Genomic DNA, 8,056 nt, shown 5'->3' on the forward strand with positions numbered 1-8,056 from the left:
TTTAGTTTTCTGTAAAAGGAAACTATTGTGACGGCTTTTTCTGTCCACCCTCATATCTTAAAAACTACTGAGGCTAGAGGGCTGGAAATTGGTATGTTGATCATCCACCCTCCACTCATCAAATATACCAAATTGTAGCCCTCTAGCCTCAGTAATTTTTATTTTATTTACGGTTAAATTTAGCCATAATCGTACGTCAGACCAACAACACAGGCCACCATCGGCACGTGTCTGAGTTTAATGGGTCGCGGCTGAAAGTTTCATACAGCATTATATGCTGTACAGAAAACTCGATTGCGCCGAAGAAACTTCGTCGCATTTTCTACTTGTTTTGATAATCATGACATATCTTAAAAACTAAAGATATCAATTTTATTTTAATATTCATTCCATGAGCCTGCGTTAGCCCATTAAATATAATTATGCATTAATTATACAGTGAGTACTGGAAATAAAATAGCGATGTTCTAGAGCAGTATGCTCATCCATGTTTTACAGATAGCTGAATGAATAAAATGCTAAGTACTGATTACATCATCATCACTGCGATCTACAAAAGATATTAAAGAAAAATGTCATGCACAATTTTCTCAGCTTTGGAGGCATTCACCCGGGAAAAAAGATGAAGAATACGGCTTTTCTTTATACTTTTTATTAATTTTTGGAGTTTTTAGAAATTAAATAAAACTGTAGACTTAGGCTAACGTATCACAAAACGTCCCTTTAACGACGGATGAAAACGAGAAGAAGAAGAAGAAGAAGAGGAAGAAAACGTAAACAAGCCTCAGGCTTATCGTCCCAGCGTTGGCTACCGACCCCGGCGTCTGTTGGCGAGTCTCCTGTTGCCCAGGAAGTAGGGCCTGGGTCTGCGTCTTGGTTTCTTGTGGACCCTGTCCCTGTGAACAGGATTCCTGTTGATGAATTTGCTGTGGCCGTAGGGAACGGGATTCCCGTAGACGAAGTTGCTGTAGCGGTAAGGAGCGGAATGCCAGTAGTTGCTGTAGCGGTAAGGAGCGGGATTCCAGTAATTGCGGTAGCGGTAAGGAGCGGGATTCCAGTAGTTACGGTAGCCATAAGGGAATGATGTGTAGTAAGAGCGGGCGTGTCTGTGTCCAAAAGCCGCCTCCCCGGAGGGACGGGGTCCAGTGACTGGTGAACTGACCGCATTCAAGGTCAACAAAAGCACCGCCGTTGTCAGCAAGCACAGCTGTTGTCGAGGAAGGAGACAGGATCAAACACAGACTTCAAAGCAATACGTAATGAAACTTTTTTTTTTTTTTTTTATTTTAGTTGTGGATGACTTACAATGAACAGAGTTCAGGTGATTTTGTCTTTTTAATTTTCTTTGGATGCGTGCGACTGACTTCGCTTCTTGAATGAACTGGTTAATGTTTCTCACTGGATACTATATATATATATATATATATATATATATATATATATATATATATATATATATATATATACATACATACATACATAATACATATACATACACACACACACACACACATATATATATATATACATATACATACAAAGCTTCAGGTAACCTTAAGTTCCTGGCGTTCAACACTTACCTTGAAAACTGAGCAGTATGACGTCATCCTCATCTTCGGAAACCAAGTACCTGAGGATTAGTATAAAACGAAAACATCTACAGCACTTGCATTGATTGTCTTGGCGCATTAAGAAAACATCCAGACGCACATAGTAATCCGGAAAATCCTCTAGAAGGGATTCCATTTACCAAAAGGCGTGAGTGTGCGTCTGGTGTGAGATGACGGCAGATGCACAATTCAGAGGGTACTGCTGTCTGTCGCACTTTGGGTGTCGTACATTACTATGAAAGTTGTTGTATGTATTATCTTAAACAGTTCGGACTCTATTGGGCCGTGAATAGAATATAGAATTTAGGCCAAATACCAAACGCTGGGAGCTACGATGAGGTTATTCAGAGCCGAAAAGGGAAACCGCCAGTACAGAAGGTCTGAAAAGTGTAACAGGAGGAAAATCTCGCAGCTGCAATATGAATCAACTGTTAGGAGAACGTTGGGGAAAGTAAGATGGAAGAAAGAGAATATAAAAGCAAATGCAGTATAAGGAATGGAAGGGGTTGCAGCTACGGGCCGAAGGGATGCTGCAAAGGACCCTTGAGTAATGCCTACAGTGCACCAAATGAGGTGCACTGATGGCAATACCCCCCCTACAGGTTCTACAAGGCTTGTCCCATTTCTGGATATTTTCTCAAAAGCAACATTCACGCTGTTTTCTTTTTATAATATTACCTTTTATATACCGTAATATCTATAAAGTTTCAGATTTCTTATACAGTTTTATTATTATTATTATTATTATTATTATTATTATTATTATTATTATTATTATTATTATTATTATTATTATTATTATTCAGAAGATGAACTCTATTCATATGGAACAAGCCCACCAAAGGGGCCACTGACTTGAAATTCTTCAAGCTTCCAAAGAATATTACGGTGTTCATTCGAAAGAAGTAACAGAAGGTAAAGAGAAATACAGAAAGAAGAGATCGGTTATTAAAAAAAAAAAGAAAAAAAAAACAGATAAATTAACAAATTAATAAAACTAAAAAAGTAATGAACAAAAATTAAGCAATTTGTATGTTTATCATTATCATTGTACAATATTCATTTGAAGCAATCACGAAAGGCCAGAGAATAACAAATAAACAACGAATAAGGAACTGGCAAATTAAAAAAACAAAACATTTAAGTATGCACATTCAAGAATAATATTCAAGTAGCATTATTAAGTAACGGAACTTAATTCAAATTGGCTGTAGGAAGCGGAATTCGATGATAAGTACAACACTTGAACTCGACAGGAATATGTGAAAGAAGAATCTACTTTAACCATTTATATCCTCTCTCGCGGCAGGGTGGATAAGGTCACTGTCGCCGTGTGAAAACCCCCAAAAGGCTTAGGTTCGAATCCCTTAAGTGTAAGTTACTTAAATATGCCTCGAATTCAGTTAACTTATCAAAACAATAACTTCAACAAAGTGGTTAGTGTCTTGGCATACCACTCAGATGTCACGGGTTCGCGTCTCCCCCAGGGCGATGAAAATCACTGGCCCTGTATCACGGTCAGTTACTGCCGCGGTGTTGGGTCTGAGGTGGGAGGTTGAAACCAACAATCTTTGGAAGTTTGAATTTCAAGTCAATGGCCCCTTCGGTGGCCTTGTTCCATGTCAATAGGTTTCATCTACTGAAATAATAAAGAAAAAAAAAAAACTCCTCTTGAATAACATTGTTCGTATCTTCTACTCACTGACTGCCTGTGGTACTTCCTTCGACAGAGAATGACTCCCGAAACCTCCCGGCGGAATGGCCAGAGCTGGAATGACTTGGCCCTCCCGAAAACTGGTTGCGACGACACCTGACACAAACTGGCAACTATCTTCTTGTCCTAAGTGGCTTCTTGATAGATTAATAGAACTTTGGGATCCTCATTAGTGAAGTGAATTACTTCGCCCAACGACCCCCCCACATCTCTCTCTCTCTCTCATTGTAATGCCGAAATTGTATGAACCTATATAGTCTGTGTGAGTGATTATACTGTTGCATATTTATCTCTCTCTCTCTCTCTTTTGTTGTAGATTTAATCAGAACAGAATATCTGAGAGCTATGAATTATATGATGAACCTATATAATCTCTGTGAGTTATTATACTGTCGCATATTTAACTCTCTCCATCTCTCTCTCTCATACTTGAAAATTTTCAAATACGTCATCCTTGTCCATTTTCTTTCTCTTCAACAGTATTGAAAACCTGAAATCCATAATTTTCTTCTCTCTCTCTCTCTCAATACGAATCATTCTTGTCCATTTTCTCTCCCTTTAATAGTAATGAAAACCTAAAATCCATTAATTTTCCTCTCTCTCTCTCTCTCTCAAAACGAACCGGATCGCACCAGGCTTTTCTTGAAACTCGCGTCCACATTATATTCCCGCTTGGTGATTTACTGTTTGTCAAGCACGTCGAGAGTAGTAATCAGTTGCTTTAGTAAGCAAGAGGTCGTGGGAGACTTAATGCGAACCACTTTGGGAGACAGACGGCAGAAGAACAAAGAATCTTCTGTTCCTGATTACTTCTGCTAGCTGGACCGAGGAGTCTTCCCAAAGACTTGGAGCTTTAGGAGAATCCGTAGGTTATTGCACTGTCAGGTTGAATTTCTAGAAAAAGGTTTTTTATTTTTATTTTTTATTAGGTAGCAAATATTTTTTAAACTCCCCCCCCCATCTCCCCGCCTCTACCCCACACCCAGGACAGTGTTCCCCCAGGCTAGTTATGGACTAATCCCCTTGAAATATCTTTGATAACTTGCAGAAGCAAAATATAAATAAACAAAACTGATCACTTCCAAGTGATCAACGAAAACATTTGTTCAACATATACTCTCGACATTTAAAGAAAATAATCACTTACGAATGGTTTTCACCAGCTATATTACCATTATTGAGCAGTGCCACGTACACACTCTGCTTGTCAACACTCTAAACGAGCAGAGGAAACAGACACATCACGAGGCAGTGCTTGCAGAACACTCTAAATAAGCAGAACAAACAGGGAAGTCACGAGGCAGTGCTTGCAGAACACTCTAAACAAGCAGAACAAACAGAGGCGTCACGAGGCAGTGCTTGCAAGAAAGTGAAAAGAGGGAGTTAGAGTGGCTGGACAGCGAGGTAAAAATGATCCAGCAGGTCGAGGAGATGAAGTACAAGGATCGATTAAGTAAGTGCGAGAAGCTGGACAGCAAGATTGATGAAAGGAAGCGGGAATGGATGACAACTGAAAGAAGTGAAATATGCGCCCAAGTTTCTTCGGTCCAATCGAGTTTTCTGTACATCGTATAATCAAGGCCACCGAAAATGGATCTATCTTTCGGTGGTCTCGGTATAATGCTGTATGAGCCGCGGCCTATGAAACTTTAACCACGGTCCTGTTCTGGCCTATCCTATATCGTTCCCTGAAGCACGATTATGGCTAACTTTAACCTTAAATAAAATAAAAACTACTGAGGCTGGAGAGCTGCAATTTGGTATGTTCGATGACTGGAGGATGGATGATCAACATACCAATTTGCAGCCCTTTAGCCTGGCTAGTTTTTAAGATCTGAGGGCGGACTGAAAAAGTGCGGACAGATTCTTCTACAGTAAACTACAGCTAAAAATTGGATGCACCTACGGGATAAAGGGACACTGCAAACACCCTTAAGTAATGCCTACAGTGCATCACGCGAGGCGCACTGACAACACTGGCCAACTACGGGTAGCACAGAACAGGGGTCCCTGACTTCGAAACTTTTGCCGCCAGAACTTCTCACGAAGCAGTACAGTACAAAGGTGCTCGTATCATCTTACTCGGGGATTCTTGAAGGAGAATCCAAAGGCATTGATTAGGTTTGAGTTAAAGCTGGCCTTATGCCAGCACGGCTCTTGGTCTTTGGGTGGCAAAACGTGCTTCGTGCGAGGAAGGAACGTGCAAATAAGACAGTACGTCTGAAGGACAAAAAGACACTGCGGTTGGGGATCGGATGGCATGCGTACCCAGAGCGCCACTCCCTTTCTCTTTCTCTCTGTCTCTCTCTCTTTCTACTCACTTGTCTTTGTAATGAATTTATTATTATGATAATGTTTTTGTATTCACCCGTCTCCCCCGCCCCCGGGAGAACTGCTGGGTATGTCCTGTCGGCCAAATTCCACGTGGGTAGAGTTAGGGCGGGTGTGGAGTGAGGTATTTGTCATTTGTGTCGATGACCTGGCTCCGTGTGTGTGTGTGTGTTTTGGGGGGGTGGGGGGGTGGAAGGGGTATATCTTACACAGTTCCCCCACTCTCCCAATTCCCCGGTCCTCTTCAGCATTTCCGGTTCGTAATCGATTGCAGTTGTGAGTCAGTAATGGTTCTCTCTCTCTCTCTCTCTCTCTCTCTCTCTCGTATTCTGTTCTATATACCGTCTGTATAAGTCTGAAGGAACCGCCAGACTGAACTTTAAAAAATTGCGTCTTAATCGACCAAGGTCATGATAAGGGTACAGGGCTAGCAACTGCATCCCTAAAGAAACATACACACGCGTATTTACATATATGTCTATATATATATATATTTATATACATTATATATATATATATATATATATATTTATATGTATATATATATATGCACACACACACACACACACACACACACATATATATATATATATATATATATATATATATATATATATATATATAGAGAGAGAGAGAGAGAGAGAGAGAGAGAGAGAACTAACTAAATACAAAAGCTATACTTAGAAATGTTTGAGCAAATGCTTTCCCGAATTAGCCTACCTACTAACAATTTGCATGAAACAACAAATAAAGATATATATATGTATATATATATATATATATATATATATATATATATATATATATATATATATATATATATATATATAGATGTATTTTTTTATTTTCTTTTCATCAGCATATTACAATTCTGTCAAGTTTCTGCCGCTGAGGAATGATACCAAGATCACCACAAAAGATGCCAGAATGAGTCAAAAATGATAACTTGCATAAAATTCACAATAAGCTCTTTCGACCCCTCCCTGAAGGACCATGAATTGTTAGGAGAAGGTGGAAAGTAAGATAGAAGAAAGAGAATGTGAAAGGAGGTACAGTAAATGGAACGAAGGGGGTTGCAGCTCTGGGCCGAAGGCATGCTTCAAAGAACCTTAAGTAATTCCTACAGTGCACCGCGTGAGGTGCACTGACGGCGCTACTCCCCTACGGGGGATAAATATATAGAATAATATCTGGATTTACAGAACAGGTCAAATGTCTTCTTTCCGAATTATTTTATATGATCCAAGAATCATACAGGGCACAGTAGTAAACTACAGGTTTTGGAAGGGCAGGGATACACGGAAGTCTCTGACTTCCTTACACTAACCTAACCTAACCTAACCTAGCATACATAACCTGGTAAGCCTTGCCTAATCCTTCGGGCCAGCCCTAGGAGAGCTGTTAATCAGCTCAGTGGTCTGGTAAAACTAAGGAATACTCAACTTACCTCGGGGTTGGAGGGTAAGGTGCTTTGCACCAGATCCTGAAATGACCCTACCAACCCACCCCACAGCAACCTAACTTGACCCTACTGTCACTTACTGTTTTTGATTAAATTGGCTTTATGCCAGCACGGGCTGTTGCTCATAGAGCAGCCCGTAAACCTGCTGGTACGATTTCTGATTAGGGTGTTGGATAAAACAAAAAAAAATCCTAACAGAAGTTTGTATCAGACTCACAGGAATCACACATCGGCAGATGTCAGAGACGCCATTTTTTTTTTCACAAGTTTTACATATCTTGGTGGCACTTAGAACTAAGACAAAGTCATTTCTTAACACTGGATAAGTCCTGTGTCAGATTTTGTAGAGGAACAACTCTTCCATCACAAGGAGACGTTGACTGACTAGGAAAATTTGAAAGAAAACTCAGGCCTGATGAGAACACCCATGCGCATGCGTAGTAGTTTACTGCCAGTGTCAAAGGAAGGAAAGTGTAAACAATATTGGAACTCTGTTGTTACGGACGATAGCGAGATAGTTCTATTAAGAAAACATTCCTATATCGTCCCTACCCCTTGGAATTGGAATACCATATTTAGGCCAAGCGCTGGGACCTAGGAGGTCATTCAGCGATGAAAATAATGTTGAGACAATTGTAAGGAGAGGGTGGGTAGTAAGAAGGAAGAAAGAGAATATACTGTATATATAATATATATTTTATATATATATATATATATATATATATATATATATATATATATATATATATATATATATATATAAAATATAATAAAAGGAATGAAAGGGGCTGCAGCTAGGGGCCAAAGGGACGCCGCAAAGTACCTTAGGTAATCCCCACTCCCTCTCTCTCACGCGCAGACTCAAACACGTAACCTTAAAAGAAAGTATTTGGTAATATAGTTAACCTTATAATATTTTAGTAAATTCTCTCTCTCTCT

At 39.7% G+C, this 8,056-nt stretch overlaps 1 long non-coding RNA gene across 1 annotated transcript; it reads right to left on the reverse strand.

Moving 5' to 3' along the window:
• Nucleotides 1-640: 640 nt before the first annotated feature.
• Nucleotides 641-3,549, reverse strand: LOC136844644 (uncharacterized). The gene is made up of 3 exons (XR_010854941.1): nt 3,313-3,549; nt 1,581-1,630; nt 641-1,207 (listed from the first exon to the last, which is right to left on the reverse strand). It is a non-coding gene; the product is annotated as an uncharacterized lncRNA (long non-coding RNA).
• Nucleotides 3,550-8,056: the final 4,507 nt, after the last annotated feature.

Source organism: Macrobrachium rosenbergii, chromosome 13, assembly GCF_040412425.1.
Source record: "Macrobrachium rosenbergii isolate ZJJX-2024 chromosome 13, ASM4041242v1, whole genome shotgun sequence".
NCBI classification, from domain to species: domain Eukaryota; kingdom Metazoa; phylum Arthropoda; class Malacostraca; order Decapoda; family Palaemonidae; genus Macrobrachium; species Macrobrachium rosenbergii.